This window comes from Canis lupus, chromosome 22 (genome assembly GCF_048164855.1).
Source record: "Canis lupus baileyi chromosome 22, mCanLup2.hap1, whole genome shotgun sequence".
Lineage (NCBI taxonomy): Eukaryota > Metazoa > Chordata > Mammalia > Carnivora > Canidae > Canis > Canis lupus.
The window spans coordinates 28,447,155-28,473,731 of NC_132859.1; the positions used below are offsets into that span (position 1 = coordinate 28,447,155).

The window sequence follows — 26,577 nt, forward strand, 5'->3', positions numbered from 1 at the left end:
AACACACTCTTGTCACACTTTCTGTGTGTCAAGGATCTACATATAGCTTGGCTATATCATCTGCAAGGCTGCAATTAATATGTTAGCTGGGGTAAGGATCTCATATGAGATTCAACTGGGAAAGAAATCATGTCCTTGGTCACTTGGCTTTTGTTAACATTTGGTTCCTTGTAGGTTTGTTGGACTAAGGGCTGGATTTCTTGCTGGCTATTAGATGGAAGCCACCCTTGGTTTCCTTCCACATGACCCTTTACATGGGGAAGCTCTTTACCATATTCTGTTAGTTAGAAGCACATCATAGGTCCGGAACACACACAAATGGAAGCAATTATGCAAAGGCATTAACCAAGAGGAGGGACTTAGGGGGCTATCTTAAATCCTGTCTACTAGAAAAATTAATGTATCGATCTCTGAAATTTGAAAAGCACTGGTCTGACAAATAAACTCTCCTCAGATGATAATAATTTTGAGCCTCTGTAGACCAGCAAGGCAAGAATCATTATTTATAATCTCTGATATTCTATATGATCTTAGTTCTTAAGTTCTTCATATATATGTCTGATACATGTATATTAATATTTAACAAGAGTTAATGATGCCAATTTTGAATACCTCTACTTCTCTACATGTTTAAAGGCAGATGTTTTCTCACAATCTAGCAAGATAGACTTGGCATAAATTCTAGGCAGTGATAAAGAAAACTTGAAAGTAAATTGAGTACATATTATATTATTTCACATGTTTATTTATAGACTAATAATGCCCCTAACAATTCTGATCACATCATAGTTGTGAAAATTTTAAGGAATTGAAAAAAATGTCAATTTGACTATAATTATTTTGTCATCTTATGTTTTAAAACAATTTTATTATTTAAAGCAATGTTTGTTATCCATCACCACTGCCCCAAATAGGGCCAGCTCTGAAATGAGGGTTTGAGGAGCTTTTAATTTGTAAATTAAGCATCATAATAAGAAACAGCTCTTCACTCTGTCTCGTTTTTCCAGATAATGGTCATTTGAACTGTCTCTGAGTCTGGAGGTTGCTGTTAACAATCCGAATTGTATTACTGCTGGGCTAGTTAACATTTAAATTAGACTTTTCAAAACAATGTGGAGAAAACAGTCAACTCTTTGATGGGATTTATGATGGACACATGGCTCGGCTAATGAAGACAACATGTCAAGCCTTGAACAAAAATGATTTTAGGGATTTTTTGAGACAGCTATTTGGATTGATGGAGCTGATTTCATCTTTGGAGATCACATTCTGAATTAGCAATCACCACCTTTACAGAAACAAGATCAAAGATGAAGGGTGTGGCAGTGTTGGGCTAGATAAATAATTCTAGGAGCAGTCAGATAAATAAATCCTGTCCAAAAGGATATGGATATTTGGAAATTAAATAAAGATTTGCTTGTGGGATTTTTGGTGGGAGTGAAAAGGATTAGGGAGGGCAGTGAAGAGTCGGTATCACAAACAGCTAATAAGAGGTCATGTAGTACAATATACACCTGTAATGAAGATCCTTAGCACTTTGTTGCACAACATGAATGAATTTCCACTGGGAGAGATGAGCTAAGTAAAAGCCATTTCTCCAGCCAGTATCCAGCTATTTCTTGTTATTTCTTGTCAGAGGTCTTCGAAGCTAGCCACGTCTCCCTACAGCCAGGATAAGCCCAGCTCTCTAGATTTTATTTCCTTTTATCTGATAGACTCTCAAATTATGCTTACCCATTTTTATGTCTAAAAAATATCTGTATTCTGTAAGAACCATATTTTTACAGAGAAAGGAGAATGTTCAGTGTTAGTATTTTTCAAAGACTTCAAGTATTGAAGTTTGGAAGAAAGACTCAGGAAATTGAAGTGTTAATCTATTAAAATACCTTTACATTGAAAATTGTTACATAAAAGAAAAATTTTTCCCTTTTTAACTGGCAAAGTTTGTATTTCTGAAGATTGTCATTAATCAGAATTACCATTATAATGAAAATTATAATTATTGAATCACAGAATTTTTCAGCTATATGAAATTTCAGATCTCCATATGAACCACTAAGAACATGGCAGTGGAATAAAACTCCAGTTTAGCCAATACTTCTGCATATTATCTCTTTTAACTAAAGTCTCATGATATTTTTGAAAAAAATAAAAATGAAATCTTAAGCTCTCCTTGACTGTTTTTTGTTTTGTTCTATTTTTTTCATTAAAAGTAATTAATGTTCTTCTGTTTCTGGCCAAAATGGAGTAAGAAGAACCTGCCCACCTTGTTCATGATCTTAAAAAACATTTTTTAAAGTACTTTGTCCAGCTTTTTGTTTGTTTGTTTTTTAGAAGGTATTTGGTTTTTAGAACATAGTTTGGTGATTTCTTTAAAAGTAAATAGATACCAACCACACCATTCAGCCATTCACTACAATTTGAATGAAAGCACATGTCCAGACAAAGACTATTCAACAATAAAAATGAATGGACCACAGTTGATACAAGCAACAACCTCGATGACTCTAAAAATTATTATGCAGAATGCAAGAAGTCAGACAATGAAGACAATATACTTTATAATTTCATCTAGATGAAACACTAAAATATATAAACAGTAGGGACAGAAAGCAGATACACAGTTATCTCCAACCAGGGTGAAGGACTGCAGAAACTATTGCGGATGATGACCATGTTCACTCTCTTGATTTTGATGATGGTTTCACAGACTTATACATAGATCAAAATTATCAAATTGTACACTAGATATATGCAGTTTGCTCATCAATTATCCTTTAATAAAGCTGTTAAAGATTTTTGTAAGTAATTATTGTTACTAAAACTTAATATAAGACCTGTAACAGAGCACTGTGTCCTAAGTACTCTTTTAACCCCCAAGTTATGATATACTGCTCTATGGAGTACTCCCTCCTCCTACTCCACCCAAATCCCTACCTAAAATATCAAATTGCAAGAGGGAAAGGAGTAACATCAGCAAGGAAGTTTGGCTCCCAAAAGACAGAATTTTAACTCCCTGTGTCATTTGACTCTTTTTAAGAATGATGGAAAGTTGCCACCTTAAAAAATCAGTACTTTTCTTCTCCACAGGTAAGTATTTTTAAAGGAAATTGTACTATCATTATCTGATTGAGCAGATTTCTATTCCCCCTAGATTTAATGTTTTCCATCTGCAATATAAAAGGAAGATAATGCACAATTATGCTAGTAAGACTCTCTCTTTCAATAATGTTTGCACTTCTCAATACCACATTTAAAAAGGAAATAGTAGCACTTGAAAAGTTGAGTAAGAAGATGAACAAAATTGAACAGAAGAAAAGTAACTGTCTGAAGACATGCTGAAAATACATTTAAAGTCTGTCTGAGACAGCAACTTATCCAGCCAGCCCATCTTTTAAAGAGCCGAGCATCATTCAGGTGTAAATATTGAGCTGGAAATGGAAAGAAGAGGGGATCCTACAAAAATATCCAAGAATAAAGAATTGATTTGTCCCAGGAATCAGGCAACCGAGGTTCAAACTTCTATCTCTCTGCCTTGGTATACTGTCACTTCTTGTGGCCGTGAATTTTTAAATGCACATGTATGCCTGGCTTAATGACTTTTCACATATCCCTGAAAATTTTACATCCAAGGGAGAAGCTATTAAATGAAAAAAAATTGTCTTAATTTTAAATGTGTTCCATCTCAACCCATTACTTTCAAAATATATCAACTGAGTTCTATAAATCAATGATCAATTTGTAGCAAAATACAACAATTGAAAAAGAGAATTCATTTGAATACATCAGTTGGATAACTTGAAGGCCAGTAAGTACAGCCTGTACTGAGAATGTTATGAGTTGAAAATTTGTGACACTCAATCTAGAAAGAAGATAACAGAAAGTAGCAGGTACTGCAGAAGGGCTCCAAAGGAGTTATTTTTTGGAAAATGCATTTTTCTTTCTGCATCACCTTCTTCATAAATTGTTTTTAACCTTTTGCAAGCTTATGGTTTCCCTGAGGTCAAACTAGATAGAAATAAAGTTTTAGCACAGAGAAGAAAAAAAAAAATCTCAAGGCAAAATAAAGGCTAAGAAAGAGAGCTTTTCAAAAAAAAAAAAATGGAAACAGAACTCACACCAGAATAAAGAGATGCACAGATGACATCTCCCCAGCCTTCGCACTTGGTGTACAGCAAATTATTTAGGGCTCAGCCAAGCGTTGGAGCAATTCAAAAGAATCCACGTGGGTTTCTCGGAGTAGAAACTCTTATAGAATACGTTGGTGACTGTATCTTTGCCTAAAACAGTAATGTCAAAATATCACTTCATATAGTGTCATTTTGGTGAAACGTGATTATATAAAATAAATATATTTTTGGTGAAAAAGCAATTATATAAAATAAAAAGGAATTGTCTGAAAATAAGTGATAGACCTTTCCCAGAGCAAGCACCTGAAAAGTTGTTATGTGAGATATGTCTATACCAACTCTGTGAGGGAATATTCAATTGATTCAGCAAATGTGCTCCCCATGTTCTTTTCTTCAATAATTGGTAAAAGTTAAGGGTTTTTCCCCCAGTTGTAGAAAAAGAATTATATTAAATCATTGTCACACTCTATCTCTCTTTTTTAAAGGCTTATTTATTTATTTGAGAGAGAGAGCATGGGGGGAGCATAGGGGGCAAACAGAGGATGAGAGCGAGAGAGAGAGGTGTCCCAAGCAGATACCACATAGAGCTTAGAGCCTGATGAAGGACTTGATCTCACAACTCTGAGATCATGACCTGAGCTGAAATCAAGAGTCAGATGCTCAACCGAGTCACCCAGGCACCCTCATTGTCACTCTTTCTTAACAAAGAGTATACCTTTTAAAACCTGGGTGGGAATACAGGCACGGTCTGTGGCCCCCAAGGGAGGGTTCTTCAAGTCACATTACCACAACTGTTTAATCAGAGGAGCTAAGAGGCACAGACTGCATGTGTTCATGGACCATAGACTTGGCATTCTCTGGAGACAGTGCACCATCACTAACTTGTCTAACTAGAAGTTCAGTTGAGTTAGGTGACATGAGGTTAGGCAATGTGCTCAGAGGGTGGAGGGCTCATCCCTAAAGACACTTATAGGCAAAATGAATTCTTACATTGCTTTTCTTCTCACAAAATGGATTTCCTGATGAAAAAAAATGGAAGCAGCAGCCATGTGAATAAACATTAGAGATAATAACAAAATTTGCAAAGCCTTCATAGATATACAAGTGTTATTATGTTTTCTCTTACTTCTGTATGGAGAATAAAAGGCAGCCATTACTATTTTATTGCCATTTAAAAATGAGGAAACTGAAAAGTTGTCTAAAGACACGCAGTCAAACTCCATCCCAGTGTCCATGAAATCCAGATCTCTGAATTGTGAAATCAGGCCTTTGGCTTACAAATTTAGGCCTTCTCATACTATCATAAACTCCAGAATGTGAAAATAAAGGTAATACCAAAGAAGCATCTTTTTCCCCAATCACCACAGTGTGCAGTGATGGAAATAGAAATAATTGACTTAACAAATTCATTCTAGTTCAAATAATCCATATATAAGCTATAAAAACATAATAATGAGAGATTCTTTTTAGTCATCTTGCTTTATATTGATAATCACACTTTTATTTAACTTGAAAGAAAAATGCACTTCTTTCCCTCAAGTAGAAAAGTCATATATGCCCACTAAGGAAAGCTTGAACAAATATAAAAAGTATAAAAAAAGACAACAGGCAAATTTCGAAAGCATTCCAAAAAGAATAAATGGAATGGCATCAGATTAGGAAACATGCCTCAAGAGGCATAATAGAGAGGACTGACAGAGCTGCAGACCTTAACATGTGAGCAGACCAGCGTGTCTCTCATAAATAAATAAATAAATAAATAAATAAATAAATAAATAAAATCTTTTAAAAAAAAAGAAAAAGAAAAACATCAGCTTAGAGAAAACTTAAGGGGATTATGTTCATATTTTTAAATAATTGAAACTATTTTTTTAAGATTTTATTTATTTATTCCTGACAGAGAGAGAGAGGCAGAGACACAGGCAGATGGAGAAGCAGGCTCCATGCAGGAAGCCCGATGTGGGACTAGATTCCAGGACCCCAGGATCACGCCCTGAACCGAAGGCAGACGCTCAACCACTGAGCCACCCCGGTGTCCCTCTAAAGTATTTTTTAAAGTGAGACCTACTGATTTATTTGTGCTTCAATGTACAAAACAAGTCCCGCGAATGGACATTTAAGGGGGTAGATTTTGATCTGACACAGATGAGAACCTGTGTTCTCTCATCTGGGACAAACCTCTATTCATCCCATTGAATAGAGCTGTTGGACGATGAGGCTGACTGACTTGGGGGTGACTGAATATCTAGGCTGAAATGGGAGACAGGTGCCTACATTGGACTTGGAGGGATGAACTAATTGTATGGTTTTCTGGGGCTCTCAGAAAATGTCTATGGCTCTTTATAGCTCTGCATTACTAATATTCTTTTCTAAACTCTGCCTCCCTATCCAATGTCTGTGTTAATGAGGTGAGGACTAGGTAATATTAACAATTATTCATTGCTGACAACAAATGATAAAGAGGAGTGCAGAATTCTACTCTTCATAATCTTACCCCAATGCCCAATGCCTCATTACTTGCCCTATTTTTTTTTTAACTTTAAAACATGGCCCTGACTTTACTTAATAAGAAGCCCTCTGACTTAAAGCCCAATGCAGGGTGACCAAAATTCTGCTGGAAACATCCATAGCTCCAGTTTCAATTCCAGTTCTCTTAGCCAGTACGTCTCTGCCTCAGTTTCTCCTCTATAAAATTAAGCAGTTAGAACATGTGATTCCTTAAATACTATGCAGCTTGAAATCCTATGTACCACATACTGAGCTTCTACATAGCTAATACCTTCAGCAATTGCCCCCAGAGTTTCTGAGTCTCAGGGTAGTATTTTATCTATCCATTCATTAATAAGAATGATCTGCCATCTAAACAAGAAACTCATGATCTTTACAGTTTGAGACTCTTCCTGGGTTCTAGGTATTGGCCTAGAACTACAGAACGATCATCTAACAAAAAGTGATGATTTTGGAACAATTCTTTGTATCTCCCTAAGTTCAATATGGAGTTGGGCAGTGGATGGCCAGCAAAAAAGTTTCCTTAACTGAAAAAAAAGTCGTCAAATGAGGCTTGGTGGACTAAATATCTTTTGCATCCTTACAAAGAGAAAAATAGAGAAATCTCGTAACTAAAGAAAGTGAAATGCACTTTACTTAATGCGGACCTCTGTCTCTGGTGTGCAGGTCCTCTGTGTCCAAAGATAATTAGCACTTTATAATGCTAATTATTATAATTATGTCTGAGAAAAAAATCATTAGGGGGTAGGTCCGTTCACTAATTTTCAATTGCCCCCTCTATTTAAAAATAAGGTCACTTTTCTATGAAATAGCTTTAGGAGCTCAAAGAAGAAAGAGGGTTATGGAAAATTCTGTGTAGGGAGAGTCCTGAGCTTTTAATATTCTTATAATTCTATGATGTGTCTGGGACTGAGCAGGGAGGAAAACAGTGAAGATGTTTAGTCTAGGGGACTAAAAATCAGGACCCGGAAGAGCAAATGTTTCTGTAAGACTCATCCTCAAATAGGCATTTTCTTATGACTCACAGTGTGCCTGGTACTGTGTGCCTGTGCTCAGCTCTTCATGCTACCTCATATAATAACCTTCACCACAGTTCCATGAAGTGAGTAGAAGCATTGTTCCATGTGCCCGATGTGAAGGGTATAGGAAACAAAAAACTGGTTTCTGACTCAGGTTTTGCTCACTCCAAAGTGTGTGCTGTAAACCCTTTCCTACCTGTGCTTCCATGTAAATGTTCCATTCTTCTTAGGGCTCTCGATGCACTGAGCCATTGTCAGGGCATGGAGGAGTCCAGCTTGGAGATGCCATCCATGTAGGCTGCCTGAGAAGCCAACCATCAGGAGGTAGATCAAGCCAACTAGGAGAGCTAATGACACTTTCTGAGATTCCCAGAGGTACAGTGGGGGCTCAAGAAGGAAGATTTTGGGGCATGGAGTGAAAATAGCCAGGGTCTAAAGAACAGCTCCATTTTTGCCTTTCTAGGTGACCATGAAGGAGCCCAGTCATTTTGCCAGGCCGCATTACTGATGCCTAAAATAACAGCTCCCACAGATGTTACTCTTACTACTGATTCTACTACTACCATTATTATCATCACCATGATCATTCTGAAAACTTCCTAGGTGCCAGACACAGTGCTGAACACATCATATTCATTGTCTTAAATACTCCCAAAGCATCCTTATTAATCCAATTTCACATATAAGAAAACAAGGTTCAAAGAGGCTAAGTAATTCATATATGGACATGCTTTATAATGTGAAACACCATCCATAGTAGGTATCATTACTAAGAAACTATCAGCTGAGGAGGAAGAAGTGGCCTTTCATCTTTCAAAGATGAGCAGTTGTCTTTCTGTTTAATGGTTTTTTAAAAATCCCCTTGTGACAAGCTCCAGAGGACAAATAATTTATTTCTTGTGGTGTATGGCTTTCTAAATGAATTAATTGATAGGCATCCCATTGTCAGTCTGAGGGATATGGAAATAAAACAGACATAAGATGTTCTCTACCAAACTAATTTGTACTTTAAACACATAAATAATAATTTTTTTAAAAGTAATTGTGTGTTTACCTTCTCTTCTGCTTCAGAACCTGTGTCTTTGTCTTGCCTTTGCACCATCAGTGAAGTTTGGTTTTGTTTTTGAGTATTAGTAAGTGGAATTAATCAGTAAATATTGCTGGTGGGGGGGTGGAGAAGGTAGGATCCAAAAATAATTCATCCCTGCCCTCATTCATTGAAGAGGGGATAGGAAGAATAGGTATAATAACCATAATAATAATACAATAGTAAGAACCACTCTTTCCTTTTCAGGGGGGCCACGAGGGCAAAATTATTTTCACAGTAATACTAAGATGCTATTTGCCTTTTCACTGTGCTGATACTTGCATTGATTGTGCCAAAGCAATGGTGCCAAAGCACAATTTAAGACCATGAAAATAAACTATGCTGATAATAATCATATTCTTCACCAATATTCATGTACAGGGGGGAAAAAGTCAGTTTCATTTAAGAAAGTCCTTGGTGAAGTAGTAAAAATATTAATTTCATTAAATCTCAACCCTTGAGTACAAGTCTTTTTAATATTCTGTGTGATGAAATGGGAAGAACATTTAAAGCCCTTCTGCCGCATACAAAAGTATGACAATTGTCTCAAGGAAAAGCACTTGTGTGTGTTCAAGGACCACCATTTTTATCTGAAAGAATGAGGGATGAAGTATGGGTTTTCAAAGTTGTATATCTGGCAGATATTGTCTGGAATATAAATGAAGGGAGCTTGTGGCTTCAAGGAAAACAACTGACAATATTTATGACCAATAATAAAATTAAAGCTTTCAAACAACAGTACTTTGACAGCTCCCCAATACTTAAAGAATTTTCTGATGAGACTGATGATGATGCTAATAAACGTGGCGTTTTGGTATTTTATTGTGAAATGTGTCAAAGATTGAAAGGTATGCATAACCCTGAAAAACAATATTTTTCAACCCGTGACCAACACATGATTTTATGTAATTATGGATAAGTAAAAGAGCCATTTAGGTGCAAGACAGACCACTGGATTTTAATTCAACAGAGTTCAAAGCATTGACTTCTGATTCCATATTGCAACTAACCTTTAAGAAACTATCACTTGTTGGTCTTCAGGTAGTGTCAAAGAAAAATACCTACCGTTATATGAAAAGGCTGTTCAAATACTTGTCCCTATTTCACTTACATTTCTGTGTGAGTCAGAACCTTTTTTCATACATATTTCAACCAAATGTGGATTGATCGTGGAAGCAAATATGAGAATCCAACAGCCTTCTATTAAGCCAGATATTAAAGAGATCCTTTAGTTTGGAAAATACAATTATTTTTCATGAAAATTTAACTTTTATTAATTTATAGCAAGTTTATTACTTTTAAAATCAATGAATACATAAACATTTACAATATTCTCAGGTTTAATTTCTTATGTAATACATACATAATACTCACATAAGTCTTTAGGGATCTCAGTAATTTTTGAGAGAATAAAAACATCTGAGAACAAAAAATTTGAGAAATTCTGGTCTAAGGAAGTAGATAATTAAATGAATTGCCCTTGAATGTATAAACTGGTACAAACTTTCTGCAGGGCAATTTATTGACACTATTAAAATTTGAGTAATTGTAACTTCTACCTCTAGTAGTTAATCCTTAAGAAAGAGTTTTAGATCGGAACAGGCATTTATGTATTAGCATTTTCATCATGGTACATCCTTTAAGACCAAAAAACACCCATAAATATCCAGGGGATTGTTTAAATAAATGTTAGTATCCCCTTAAGATGGAATATCATGCAGCCATTAACAATATGTTAAATTACATAAAAGAATATTTGATGGCACATTAAATTTAGAAATGATACAAAATAATACCCATCAAATAAATGTATTTTGAAAAACTAAAATGAAAACTCTCTTCCCCCCATATATTTACATGCTTTATTTATATTTTTTCCATATATCTGGAAATGTTATAAATGAATTTGGAAGGCTGGTGGACAATAGTTTATTAGTAGTATTTTTAAGAATCTTTTTGTATTTTTAGGGGTGCCTGTGTGGCTCAGTCAGTTAGGCATCTTGCTTTGGCTCAGGTCATGATCTTGAGGTCCTGAGATTGAGCCCTAAATCAAGCTCCCTGCTTGGCAGGAAGCCTGCTTCTCTCTCTCCCTCCCCTGCTCCCCCTGTGCTCTCTTTCCATCAAATGGATAAATAAAATTTTTTGTATTTTCCTAATTTTCTACAGAAAATGCAATAATTTTATCAGAAAAAAAATGTTTATGACGTGGTAGATAAATTGTGCCTTTGGGTTTTTTTTTTTTTCAAGTCTTTGATTCCTGAGTTTTGATAGAAGAAACTAGAAACATGTGAGTCTAAGGAGAGAGGAAGAAGAGCAGGGCATTACTGCGGCACTGGAGAAATTATATGATAATGGAGAGGCTAAGAGAATCCGCTTTTATTAATGACTGATGCTGGCTCATTTTATTAGGTGCCAGATTACTAATATGAAATTGTCATTTTTGTAGGTCAAACGGGGTTGAGGATTAGCAATTCATGTCAAATAACTCACTTAATATAACAGACATTATTATGCCCATTATACAGTTAAGGAGATGAAGATCAAAGGTTAAATAACTTCTTTTCAGTAACACATGCCCATGCTTTTTCTAAAACATTTTCCCTTCTTCAAAGTTTTCTCTTAGACCAGTTTGAGGGGGAGATCTACATAGGCGTGTGGCATATTTTCACAAACCAAAAGGTTACACATAATGTCTTCCTAGAAAATCTTTCTATATATTTAAGATGGTGGAAAACCCCTAGATGTACAAGGTGATTAAAAACTGTTTGACAGGGGTGCCTGGGTGACTCAGTTGGTTGAGCACCCAGCTCTTGGTTTCCACTGGAGTTATGGTCTTAGGTTCATGGTCTTGGGGTCATGGTCTCTGAGTCAAGGGATCTGAACCCAACATTGGACTTGACGCTCAGCAAGGAGTCTGCTTGTCCATCTCCCTACCCCTCTGTCCCTCTGAGTGCTCTCTCTCTCTCTCTAAATGAATAAAAATCTTTTAAAAAAGTTTGATATACTCTTAGTTAATATTTTAGCTATTAGTAAAGTTGATAAACAAAAGCAAAGCATTTAATTATAATAAATGTATTATAAATATAGACCAGATAAGTTTTCAAGAATTTGTCACTTGCTCTTTTCCAAAAATGACTTTGAGACACTGCTCACATGGGAAAAATTAGTATGATAATCTATGAAGTTCAAAGTCTATATGCCCTCCTGCCCACCCCCCCAAAAGAAAGCAGGTAAAATAAAGCAACAAGATATACAAATGTCAACCACAGCTGGGTAATAGAAACAAACAGGAGCCCCATTTAAGCTAAAGAGAAAAAAATATTGAAAGAAAAAAGAACTAGAAGGAAATACAACAAGAAAAAAAATACCGTTTAAACAATAAGCTTAAAAATAATACCATTATTATTTTTTGTTGTTTTTTTATTCCTTGAATGCTCTCCATGTTTATTCAATTTTCTGTATATGCTCCAATATAGGACAGACATTTCACAAATACCGAGATCCTAGGATTTAAAAGTCACAGCCTATGTCACTGAGGGCTTTCTGAGAACCAGAACTAATATTCTATCTCTAAGAGGGAGTTTCTGGGCACAGCTTACCCCAGAAGACTATTTTTAATGTTCTTCCATCAGAGTGGGTGGGGTGGGAGGAGTCTTCAGCTTTTCCACCAGTACCGGTCATCTTCATCAAAAGAATACCAATCATCACCAATGACAATCTGTGGCTTGACTAGCTGGACTTCCTTCAGCAGCTTCCTTATTTGAGTGGGATACTCCCTTTTCCACAGCCCGATTATTTGCAGGTTGGATGCGGGTTGTGCAAAGGCTGGGCACAGCTTCGTCATTCCCAAAAATAAACGGTAAAAAATACCGTTTAAACAATAAGGGAATATGTTCAATCCCTTCAGAAAATACTGAGACAAAATTAAAAATAGGCAAATCCTATTTTAATATGAGAAGGTATAATTCAGGAAATAAAGTTGAAAATTCAGAAGCACACTGTAAATGCTAAGTTAAAGAAGACCTAGAGTAGAGGTGACCTTGGGAAGGGAGAAGCCTAATAAAGTTGGATGAAGCTGCCCCAGGGCCACCTGGGTAATTATATTTGGACAAAATTTATCCTAGACATAACCAGAAGAAGTAAGAGCTGAAAATGAACCAGTACAGATATAGATGGATGAAAGTGAATGAAGGGAAAGTATATTTGATCCATGCAGGCATCCAAATTATGGAGCCAGTTTTGTTCTATCAGTGTGAAATGTAAATAGAGACATTTCTGTTTGAGATATGGTACATCTGACATAATTAAGAAGTAATTCTTAGGGGAGGAACTCCCTCTAGGAATTCCAATGTGTGATGTGGGTTTACCATACACTCCAAAGGAAATACTTTTCTGCTTGAAGAACAGCATCTCATGGAATAAGCATTTTGTCAAGAACTGATCTGGTCTCCAAACATCATTTTATGGACAAGTAAATTCAAATTCAAAGAGGTGAAGTGACTCTCTCCAAAATTGTGGATGATTACAAATTAAAACTCAACTTAGGTTTCCTGTGTGTGTCAGTTCATTTCATTGTTTGTTTCCATGTTTTCACTGAGTGGCAAGTGGGCAAGCCTGCCTTAAACCAGTGCTTTCTCATTTTCATGCCATTTGTCTAAATCAGCTATAATATGAAGGAGGAGTGGTAAAGTTTTTAGTAGTAAGGACTGGTATGGGGTTGGTTGTATAATTCTATCTGGGGAAGGAAGAAGTGGGGAAGGCTTTAGGGCATGCCTTTAAAATGATCATGAGTATAAAGAGAAAAGTTGTATGGGAGTTACTGATTTTTTAGAGTGCATGAGAGAGGATGTACATGGAATAAGTACATGGAAATGCAGACTCCAAGTGGAATTCCAGATCAATAAAGTGTTCTTCAGGACTCTGCTCAAATAGTACCTCCTACAAAGTGTAGGATAGGGATGCCTGAGTGGCTTAGTGGTTGAGTGTCTGCCTTTGGCTCAGGGTGTGATCCTGGGGTTTTGGGATTGAGTCTCGCATCAGGCCACCCACAGGGAATCTACTTCTCCCTCTGCCTATGTCTCTGCCTCCTTCTCTCTCTATCTCCCAGCCTCCTTCTCTCTCTATCTCTCATGAATAAATAAAATCTGTTTTTTTAAGTGTAGGACATAACACTGATGATACGTGGAATGTCCTTATCCTTTGGACACCCATTTAACTTGATTTCAGCCTTCAATTTTACAGCTATGGAATCTAGTACCCCAAGATTTCTGCTGATTCTAAAATCACTTCCTCATAGAAATGATTCCATTCCATCTCGTATACTGACTTTATACCATTCACTTAAGAAACTGTCATGCTCATGATTTCATGAAGTTAGTAACTTTAATGAACATTTGCACGATTCTGGGAAAAAAATTCACACCAACACCACACATGCTTCTACCATTTCCCAGCTTCCCTCTTCATATTCTCTCCTACCTTCTTATATCCCAACCTCCAATCACTAGACTAGAGTGATCAAATAATTTATTATTGCCCAAATTAGAACATTTTGAAATTAAAAGAGGATGTTACTAATAATACACTGGAATGATAAGTGTAAACCTGGACTATGTGGGAGAAAACAAGATGTAGGTTTTCCCACAAATATGTGACCCTTAACCACTGTGAGCAGGCCTATAGGAAATGTAGTTCTGTCTCCTCATCTTTGAGGACTTCCCTGATTGGACTAGTAAACTTTCCCAGGACCCTAAGGCATTCCAAAGAATACAGTTTTCTCTAACTCATTATACTTGTTTGATTCCTTACATAATTATTAATGGATTATCTCTCCCCTAACTTTGTTTATGCTTCCCACAACACTTTTATTCTTTTAAAGCAAGACACAATTAACCTCAATATAATCCTTTATGTACACATCTATCTTTTCTACTAAACAGTAAGCTCCTTCGGGGCAAAGACCATATCAACTTCATTACAGCAAAATATTCTAATTGCCTCCAAATATCTGTTTTCTCCTTTTCCTATCATAATAGAACCTTAAGTTTTAGCTAAGCACATGGCCACCCAGAATTAAAACTGTATTTCTCAACCAGCCACTTTCATAGCTAGGAATAACCATGTGATAAAAAATGTATACAGCAGAATAAGAGTTGTTAGTTACGCATGAATTTTTTTGGCATTCCCTCCCCTTTACCAATTCATATTCCTACTAGGTGGCATATGAATTTGATTGCATAGCAAAAAGTATTATAAATCACCAATTGTATATGTGATCCTTTACATTTACCATCCTCTTACATCAGTAAGTTGGGATCATGGGACTATCTCTTACCATGTGATTGAAGCAGGAGTTGTGTCACCTTCAGAAAGAGTCAATTAAGACCCAATGTGTATTTTCCATTTCTTTTTTTCCACAATGGACTTGCAGGCCACTAGTGCCAGATATATAGCAATGAGAAAAGCCACCGGACCCATATGAGGCAACTCAGATTTAGAGCAAGTTTGTTACTATAACATAGTCTGGTGATATTTGACTAGAGTAGATAATGAATCACCTTAAGGCTATGCAGTCAAGTGCAACATCTGATGGGTAACAGAGCCATGATACAGAAGGATCTGGGTCCCTGACTTATGAAGAAAACATATCACATTGGAATTTAATTTATCTGGAAAATAAATACCCATTTCTTTAAGCCACCACTAATTTGGGACAATTTTTCAGCAGTCTAGTTCATTCTCATTAACATTTTTGTAGTTCTTATAGTGTCTTGTATGGTATCTCACTTACCAGAGATACTCATTTGAACATCTGGTGAATTGACATGGGGTGGATGAGGATACAGTGTGAGAAGATAAAGAGCATTTAGGCAAAAGTATATTAAGGGGCAATCCATGAATGAGGAAAAGCTATTTACAAAGTCTAAACATCTGGGGGCATCAGGGTGGCTCAGTGGTTGAGTGTCTGCCTTTGGCTCAGGGTGTGATGCTGGGTCCTGGGATCAAGTCCTGCATCAGGCTCCTGCAGGTAGTCTGCTTCTCCCCCTGCCTATGTCTCTGTGTCTCTATATATGTCTCTCATGAATAAATAAATGGAACTTTTTTTAAAAAAGAAGAAGTCTAAACTTCTGGACAAGATTTCCTGGCATTGTTTTCCAATCGGCATACCGATTGGAAAACAGTCTAAAACCAGAAGACTGTAATCCCATAGGTCTAATCACACCTACAGATGGGTTGGGTGGGCAGTGGGGTTGGGGGTGGGGGTTGGGGGGGTGGTACTTGAATTATGCTTTCTTTAAAATGTGAATTAGTTGTAAATATTCATAAATATAGTTTTCATGGAAATCTGATTCCAGCTTATTTTGAAAAATTTAAAAACCTGGAAAACTAGGGCATATAGGGAACCATGGCTGCCCCCTTTAGTCAGGACATGAGTAACCAGTTCATGATGACTATGACATTGCCTTTCCAACACTGAAGCTATTTGTCAATTGCCATCTTTACCACAGTGCTTGCTTGCTTGCTTTTTAAAAGCTTGGTCTGCTTCCATAGGCAATCTTACAAATAACTGAGATTGAGAGCTGTACCCAAGATATTGGAACACCTGCCTTAGACATTTGTTTTAGGGGCAAGATCCTAGGGCACAAAGGTTGAACAACAAGAACAAAAGGAAGTAGGAGATAACAAGAGACAGCAGGATAGCCAACAGTGGGATCTCAGGCAACAAATTGTGATGGCAGAAGGCATTTATATGAGCAGGTGTGAGGAGAGGACAATGATCCCAGTAGGCATATGACCATCATATTCTCTGCCTGTTCTCTTAGCCCCACCAAAAGATGAAGTGGACCCCAGACCCCAGGCCTAATGTAAGAACCATATGCTGTTGTGCTCTTTTGAGCCCTGCTCCTAGATCTTGATAGAATTCTTGACAACCTGAATGGTGATTGGTGCTTCTCCAAAGACTTGAAAGATTGAGAGGAAAATAGATAGCCTATTCGTCTCCCCCTACTCATCTTGGTTTCAGTAAGAAATGTGAAGATAGAAGGTGAAATACAAGCAGAGACAAAATGAGGTTGTAAATCAAACACTTTCTTACTTTCTTTGCTCAAGAAAGCTTGTTGAGTGCTTAAGAGAGGAAGCGAAAGAGCAAGATGTGGAAAGGGAGGGAGGAAGGGAGGAGACTTGCATTGAGACAAAGGGAAAAGTTGTATTGTTGTTTTTCAGTTAATCTCTTGGTGTTGGTGGGTGTAGAGACCCAGATGTTAGCGCTAATGCAATATGCATTAGTCCATCACATTGGGAAATCTCTAGTCCCAGCAACAAGGAATTAATAAATCTAGTAATTGTGTCATGTTGGTAATATAGGCTAGAAAAAAGAATTGTGTAAATTGTTTGATAAATGGGCATGCCCAGATAGCATATGTTTCTGAAGCCTTCCACAGAGACTGACCCAAAGGTTGCCCAGGTATTTCTTCTCTTCCATTCTGCCCTCTGGGAGGAGGTGGTATGAAACAGAATGGTCATTTATTGAGTGTGGCATGGGCATCGAATTAATAGCATACAAAATCAATTCTCTATGCTTTGTTTCTTATCAAACCCATCCCCAGAACATGAGTTCTCTAAGGCAATTAGAAATAATCACAGGCTTGCCAAAATGTTCTTTTCTATTTTTTTAAACATTAAAAATCAAAATGTGGTTCAGTTTTAGCTCTTAAGAGGCTCAGGTCCCCCCCCCCTTTTTTTAAATAAAATGAATGACTAAGCAGTTGTCTGCAGCATCAGGACACTATATATGCATCCAGAATGATATATGCAATATGCTTTGGAGAAATTTCTTCATTTCTCTTTTGATTTTCTGCAGCATGTAGAAAGGTATAAAATTAAAAAATGATTGTGTGACAGCATCATCACAAATTCTTGTACCTCTTCCATGTGCTAAACTCTACACAGAGGTAAGGATATGGGGGAAGCAAAAGAAATCCAAGAAGTGAAGGGCATCTGAAAAGGAAGTATCTTGAGGACAGAATCATATTTACCACAATTATATCAATTTATTTCCTGTTAGAAGATTCTTGTACCACTTACGATGTAGGCTTGAGAAAACCAATGAAAACCATTGAAAGCTATGTCCCCATGTATAGCCAAGGTGATTAATCTCTTAGAGGCTGAGGACACAGTAATTTGAAGGTACCACACATCACAATCAACACAAGTGATTATTGACTATATCTGTGTGGATGGACTCTCTGGCAGGACTCTCATGCCAGTCAGAAAACCACCATGTTCACATTGCTATAAATATGCCTTCTGCCATCAATAAGCTTTGGAAACAAAATCCACATCCACAGTCTTCTTAACATTAGCTTGACTTCAGTTTTTTTCTCTAGAGTGTGGACCCAAGAGGGCAAAAGATCTTTATCTTTTGTGTCAATCCAGATAGTTTTATTTGTAGTAGCTCCTCGGGCACTGTGCTGAGGCCACTTCCAGCTGCAGTGCTATGACTGATTAGCCATGTCTAACAGGGGTAAGGAAAATGAGCATTGTGATATATTCTCTGGGTGTTTGCCAGCCCTGTCCTAAACTCTCCACTTTTTACTTTCTAAAATATCTATAGTTGAGTCCTAGCTATCTCCTTCACAAGATTTCCTTTGGCATGCAACATCTAATTGTGAATCAACAACGCTTTCTCGTGCAAGTAAGATGGAGCTGAGAATCTCATCAGCAGGACTGCTTCCTGTAGGTCAGACCCTCCGTATTCCATAATTACTGTGCCTTATTCAAAATACAAAAATCAGTTTCTAGAGTAATGTGAAATGTGATAATGTATCTTTAAAATTAGTCTGAAAATAAATGAATGAAATCATCTAGGAGTCTGGAAAATAATTTTAACTCTAATGTTTAAGCCTGACTAAAGCTCAAAAAAAAAAAAATGGCAGAAAAGTGGAAAAGGCAAGAAAGTGAGAGAGGAGTTGGCTGAACTTTACATGTTAAGTGGCAAGGAAGCCAATAAGGAATTTGACTCTAGGAGTGAAGAGAAAATTTCCAATCTGAAAGATATATTATATTAGTCAGGGTTCTCCAGAGAAACCGTGTGTGTGTGTGTGTGTGTGTGTGTGTGTGTGTGTACACACATACAGAAAGAAAGAGAGAATGAATATGAGGAATTGGCTCATGCAGTTATAGAGGCTGAGAAGTCCCACAATCTGCCATCTGCAAGCTGAAGACCCATAAAAACTATTGGTGTCATTCCAGTCTGAGACTGAAGGCCTAAGAACCAGAACTGATGATGTAAGTCCTAGTCCAGAGATAGGAAAAGACCAATGTTTCAGCTCAAGCATTCAAGCAAAGAAAGCAAATTCTCCCCCGTTCTGCCTTTTTGTTCTATTCAGTCCCTAAAAAGGTCAAATGATACTTGCCACATTGGGAAGGTTATCTTCTTTACTCAGTCTGATTCAAAGGTTAATCTCATTTGGAGACGTCCTCACAAATACACCCAAAAATAACGTTCAACCAAGTATCTGGCCGTCTCACCACCTAGTCATGTTGACACATAAAATTAACCATTGCTCACATTAAAGGAATAAATTATATGCTGCAGAGGGGAGGCTAGACATGAGACATAAAGGAAATGGAGTTGACCAACATAGAGGAAGAAGATATACTTGTTGTGGTTTTAAAACATGTCTGCAAATTATCTGACACTTCTATCAAAAGTTGGAGTCTAATTATCCACCAATGAACAATGGCTGGCCTTAGTCATGTCACTAAGACTTCCTGTGAGAGGCTAGATCATGAAAGGGGACCCAGCTTACTCTCATCCCTTCTCTCAACATGTATGTTTGGAACTCTGAGCCACAAGGTAAGATATTATGCTGGAGAGACCATGTCAAAAGACTACATGAGAATAAAGGAAGAAGCTGAAGGAGCCCCATCTGTTCAGCCGCCACTTGACTGTGCCACCAGGCAACATCAACCTTCAGACAGTTGAGTGAACGAAGCTTCAGGCATCCTAGTCACCACTGTCTGACTCAATATTGCACAGGCTCCAACTGAGAATTGCCAGCTGAGTTCAGCCAACTCCAGGACCACCAGAGATAATAACGATCATCATAAGTATTGTCATTGTTTTAAGCCACTAGGTTTGGGGGTGCTTTGTTACACAGTTAATAGATAATCAGAATTGAGCCTTGAAATTCATTTTTTCCTGAGCCTCTTTCTCTTTATCAAGGATAAGAATAGGCCATCTCTAAATGTCTTTATAATTCTAAAAACATATTGGAGAATCTAAGCTAAAGTCAAAACTGATGTGAATAGATAGTATTTGAGGTAAATTTTGGGATTAGGTGAATCCCATATTGTGCCTCTTTTCTTTTCTCTCCTTCAAAGTACAGACTTCTCATGGTGCCTGGGTGGCTCAGTCAGTTAAGGGTCTGGCTCTTGGTTTCAGCCCAGATCATGATCTCAGGATGATGGTATTGAGCCCTGAGTCAAGCTCCTCATTCAGTGGGGAGTCAGCTTGGGATTCTCTCTCTCTCCCTCTACCCTTCCCCCTGCTCTCACTCTCCCTTTCTCTCTCTCTCTCTCTCTCTCAAGTGAATAAATAATTTTTTAAAGCAAATTACAGGCTTCTCTGTCCAGCACTGCCTAGGGAGAAATGCCATAGGACTGAAACCAGGGTCTTGGCTCTTTGTCTCCCAAACCCAAGCCTTTAGGAAACCACATGCATTTTTGAGAGATAGAAGAAAAGAAGTAAAGTAGCAAGCAGGAAGAAGCAGAGTAGCTTGGAAAAAAAATATAGGAGCAGGAGAGAGACAAACCACCCCCTCACAACTAGAAGGAGATTCCTCTGGACTGAGGTTGGACTAGAGAGAAAGGAAAGAAAGATCTGAGCTTCATGCAAGCAGGGAGGGCTGTGAGTATTTCCTTGGCAGCAGCCTGAAGGAGCAGTAAATCTCCAGAGAAGAAAGATATGTCTGGACAGTAGGATTCTGGGAGGACTTGAAATAGAGCCCCATGTCCCAAACATGGCATGAAGCCCCAGAGAATTACCAAGCAGGAAGAACCTGAAAATCAAAATAAGTTGACATATAAAAAATGAAGAGATGTGATTTTTCTTGTCTTCCTGAGTCTGTGAAGGGTGATTCATATCCTACACTGGGAGTTAGGAGTGATCAGAGATATTTCAAGAACTGATGAGTTGAGCTTCCAGGATTTGGAGAAGTTTTTTGCCTGATTTGGGAGAGGAGAGAGTATTTTTCCTATAAGAGAGGGCAATGAGGAAAGTTCATGGGGAATGGGGAAAAAGAAAACAGAACGTGTTTTTGCAGATGGTCCCTTTGCCAAACCATGTAGGTTTAGGTGACAGCAAAAAAAAGAAAGAAAGGGGTGTGTGTATGTGTGTGTGTGTGCGCGCGTGCACGTGCACGTGTATGTGTATGTGTATGTGATTGTGGGACATGAAAACACAAGCCACACTAATCTCAAAGCAAAGGACCACACATTGTGGGAGACTGAGACCTTTTCCCTCTTATATGGATAAAACAATTTTGCTGCAGAAATGAAGAGGGAGGCAGCACTGCTGAGGGTCAGGTGCAGTGACAGGTGAGGCACTCTCCCAAGCAGCTTCTAGACCTGTGGACCATAAGAAGAGAGCAGAGTAGGGCAGAAGATTCAGGAAAGACTATTCAATTGTTCACATGAAATTTGCCTGAAGATATCCAGGAACATTTAGGGGCTGGAGTTTTTAAGGTATGTTCACTGAGACAACATACCATGGATATTAAAATATTTGCCATAAAAATGACATGATAATACCTTTAGAGTGATAAAGTCTTGGAAAACTCAGGTTCCAAAATCATTTCTTTTGAATCTAGAATGCATTCTAAAATGATTCTATGATCTAATTGGCAATAACTAAGCCTCTGATAGACCACTGTGCAAATCTAATTCTATGATTCTGGGTAATTGTGAAATTAAGTTTAGTCAGAAAGCTTCATTTCCCTCTATTTCTTAAGCCATGATCTAAATAAACACTGCTTTTTAGAATTAATCTCTCTTTCCCACATACACTTATAGAAGTGTGATTGTTTCTCTATAGCAGCAATTATCACAATCTGATTTGGGTTAGTCTGTTATGTTTGTAGCTGACTCCTCACAAGATTGTGAGCTCTGGAAAGGCAGTGACCTTACACTTTTCATTATGCGCCTCTCACAATTCCCCTTATAGAGCACTGTGTTCAATGTTCATTCATTCATTCATTGAAAACAAGTTTATAGAATATCTGTTTTGTGCCTAGCACTGTGCTTAATCAATGCTTCAGGGAACTGAAAATGAAAAGCTTCTCATTTGTGGTAACTAAGCTATTAGGAAAGCTAAGATGTTTCTAAAGGAAAATATTTTTTAAAAGAAGAGTAGTCACAAAAAAAGTCTCTCTGGGGGCATCTGGGTGGCTCAACTGGTTAAGTGTCTGACTCTTGATTTTGGCTTAGGTTATGACCTCAGTGTTGTAAGATCAGGCCCCATGCTGGGCTCCACACCAGGCATGGAGCCTGCTTAAGATTCTGTCTCTCCCTCTCTCTCTGTCCCTCTCCACCTTCAACCCCAACTTGTCCTGGCTTTCTTTCTCTCTCTAAAAATCAAGTAAGTAAGTAAATAAATAACAAATCTGTGTGATCACTTTTAACTATTTTATTTAGGGCATTTTCCTCTATGTTCCTAAGAAAGACGAACTTACAATGTTCAGTTTTTATATAACTTTGGTATTTGTATAAGAGTTATAATAAGTTTGTATATTACTTAGAAATCATTGAATTTTTATGATTATCAATAATTTTTATATCATCAAAATCTATTCTCTCAAGCTTAGTAGAATTCATCAATAAAATCTGAGTCTAACGTAAAGAGTTTTGAACCCATCATTCTGGTCCTCACAACAACAAAAAAAAAATGTGAAAAACTGAAAATCAACAACTGTTCTTGGATACAACAGAGTATTGAGACCACAAGGCAAACTGCTGCCCCCCAAAACTGAAGAGACAGACAGATGGATAGAGAGAATCACAGCTTATTGGGAACAGAAGCCACTGGAGCCAGGAACTGGTAAGAACGTAAAAATGGCCATTTACCAGTTGTCGGAGACTGAGCATGGGCTTGCTTAAGGGATAAAACTCCTGGAAGCCCAGCATTAAGGGTCTTTCCACACGTTTGTGAGTTTTACACTCATCAGCTCCACCAGCTTCTTACAGTGAAGATCAGAGACAAATCCTCTAGTGCTCTAACAGAGGAAGGGGGAAAGTAACTATTCTGAAATATGGTCAGATCATTCTGTTCTCTTTAACAAAAACCTCCTTTCAAGAGAAACAGTTTCACCAGATCCTAACTGATATGGGGCAAAGGAAATGCTCAGAACCAAGTCCCTCTAGCTACTCAGGTGGCAGGAGGAAATGCACAATTCCAGTGCCATCAAGCCTTCCTGTCTCACCTAAGGGGAAGAAAAAGCTGACAAGTAATTGTAAAGATCACACTCCAGGCACAGGTCCACTAAAAGACTGAGGTCTAATCATGGTAGATCATAGAACACTTCCTCTTCACACCTTACTGCCACATCAGCAAGACTCCTTTATAACAGGAAAGTACAGAAGAAAGAACTGCAATATTCGGATTCCGTTTAAAAAGGAGACTTTAGGGGCATCTGGGTGGCTCAGTTGGTTAACTGTCTGCCTTTGGCTCAGGTCATGATCCCGGAGTCCGGAGATCAAGCTCTGAGTAGGACTCCCCATCAGCGGGGTGTCTGCTTCTCCCCCTGCCTCTCCCCCTGCTCATGCTTTCTCTCTTGCTCTCTCAAATAAAGTCTTTTAAAAATAAATAAGTAAAATAAACAAAAAGGAGTCTTTAGAGAAACCCAAAGGCAATAAAACATAAAAACAAGGACACTAGGGATCCCTGGGTGGCGCAGCAGTTTAGCGCCTGCCTTAGGCCCAGGGCACGATCCTGGAGACCCAGGATCGAATCCCACATCGGGCTCCTGGTGCATGGGGCCTGCTTCTCCCTCTGCGTATGTCTCTGCCTCTCTCTCTCTCTGTGTGACTATCATAAATAAATAAAAAAAATAAAAATAAATAAAAATATATTAAGAAAAACAAGGACACTAGAGGAAATTTTAACCTCTGACACCTGCAGAACAGCAAACTGTAAACACAACCTGACTCCTAGCCAGATAAATGTAATACCTGACACTAAAGGTCAATTTGCCTCAGTTTTTAACCAATACATCATGACCAGCTATCAATAAAGAGTTGCAGGATAAAGGTAAAACCACACCAAACAAAAACACAATCTCAAGACACAAAAGAAGCATCAGAACAAGACTCAGAAATGACAGATTTTGAAATTATCAGACTGAGAATATAAAATAACTATAATTAATATACTAAGGACACTAATGTGAGATTTAACAATATAAAAGAATAGATGGGTAATATAAGCAGAGAAATGGAAACTCTAAGAAAGAATCAAAACTAAATGCTAGAAATTTAAAAAGGTAACAGAAATGAAGAATGCCTTTGATGGCCCATCAGTACACTGAAAATAGTTGACAAAAGAATCAGTGATCAGTGATATAAGATTTAAAGAAGCATCAATAAAGGGGCACCTGGGTGGCTCAGTGGTTGAGGGATCCTGGGATCAAGTCCCACATCGGGCTACCCATAGGGAGCTTGCTTCTCCCTCTGCCTAGGTCTCTGCCTCTCTCTGTATCTCTCGTGAATAAATAAATAAAATCTTTTAAAATAAATAAATAAAGCTGTGTCAATAGAAACTTCCCAAACTGAAAAGCAAAGAGAAAATAGTGTTTTTAAAAAGGAACAGATATCCGAGTATTGTGGGACACAATTCAAAGGCTATAACACATCTATAATAGGAATATGAGAAAGAAAAGAGAGAAAGGAACAAAATATATCTAGGCAAGAATGACTAAGGATTTTCCAAAATTAGAAACAAACACCAAACCTCTAATCAAGGATCAGAAGACACCAAGCAGGATAAATAGTAGCAAAACAAATAAACAAACAAATGACACCTAGGCATATTATACTCAAACCACAAAAAACAAAAGCAAAAAACTTTTGAAAGCAGAAAAAAATCTTTACCTCTAGAATAAAAAGTGTAAGAATTCTATCAGTCTTCTCTTCAGAAACCATGCAATCAGGAAGAGAGTAAATGAAATATTTAAAGTATTGGGGGGAAAAAACCTATCAGCCTAGATTTCTATATACAGTGAAATTATTCTTCAAAAATGAAGGAAAAATAAAGGCATTCTCAAACAAACAAAAATTGAGGGAATTTGTTGCCAGTAGATTTGCCTTGCAGAAAATGTTTTGAAAAAATTCTTTAGAGATGGAAAATGATAGGTAAGAAAATTCAGTCTACATGAAGAAAGGAAGAGCAATAATATAGGAATAAATGAAAATAAAAGAAAATATTTTTCTTATTCATAATCTATCTAAAACGTAACTGTTCAAATGATAGTAGCAATAATGCATTGGATGATTATAGCTTCTAGATAAGTGAAATGAATAACAGCAATGTTCTAAGGGATGAGAGAGAAGATTGGAAATGCTGTGTTAGGAAATATCTGTAGTACTTGTACAGTGGTCTAGTGTTATTCAAAAGTGGGCTTAGATTAGTAAATATATATATTGCAGATTCTAGGGCAACCACTAAAAAAATGTAAAAACTTGTGATTGGCATGCTAAAGAAGGAGAGAAAATGAAATCATTATAAAAAGCTGAATTAGGGGCACCCGGCTAGCTCAGTTGGAGGAGCAGATGACTTTTCATTTCGGAGTGATGAGTTCAAGGCCATGTTGGGTGTAGGGATTATTAAAAAAAAAAAAAAAAAAAAAAAGCTGAATTAAAATCAGAGAAAATAGAAAACAATATGAAGATAACAAAGTAACAAAGAGTGAGGAGTAGAAAATGGTAAAAAAAAAAAAAAACAGGGCAGTTAATTCATCCAACTTTCTGGATAATCACTGTAAATGTGAATGGTCTAAATTCACCAATTAAAAGGCAGAAAACTGTCAGCGTGGATTAAAAACAACAAAAACAGACTCAGCTCAACAATAAACTCATTTTAAGTATAAATTAGTAGATTAAAAGTAAAGGGATGAAGAGGACCTCAGGCAGCTGAGTCAGTCCAGGTCAGCAAGATGCCCCAGGTTAGGTGACATAAGTGGCCTCCCTTTTAGTGCACAGTGCTATAGGGTCTGCTGTGTAACCTACTGCTCCTGGGAGAGACTGCTTGTGCACCCCAGCTCAAGAGGGCCCTCTTGGACCTGGAGCAGACTCTGGTAAGCAGATATGTTGCAGCAGTGGCTCACTGGGGTAAGGATGTAATCGGTGCCTTGAGAGAAAGTGCTACAAGTTAGTGGGGTGAAAATGTTGGAGACACCAGAAAGTATCCTTGCTGAGTTCTATCATGACTTGCAGAGGAATACCTTCTACCCAGCCCTCATCAGCTACTGGCCTCTTGGTGACCATGGTCTGGGAAGACCTCAGTGAAGTCTGCACCAACTTGGCTGAGGCTGTCCTGGACATCTTCACAGGAGACTTCAACATTCACATCAGTGCACAACCTGAGGGTGTTGCACAGGAAGACTGGTGGGAAAACGAAGCTCACAGAAACAGCCTAGACTGGTCCATGGAGCTGTAGGAATGTCATTCACACCAGTGCCTCCTGGAGGGAACCCACTGGGAAATCCAGCTGTGATTCCAGAGCAATGAACTGGTGGACTGGGCAAAAGGAGGCCACCATTGCAACATCTACCTCGCTTGA

The 26,577-nt window shown here is 37.7% G+C and overlaps 1 pseudogene; it reads left to right on the top strand.

The window, feature by feature from the left end:
- The first annotated feature begins 21,036 nt into the window (after window positions 1-21,036).
- LOC140614381 (nucleoside diphosphate kinase, mitochondrial-like) lies at window positions 21,037-26,577 on the top strand (annotated as a pseudogene).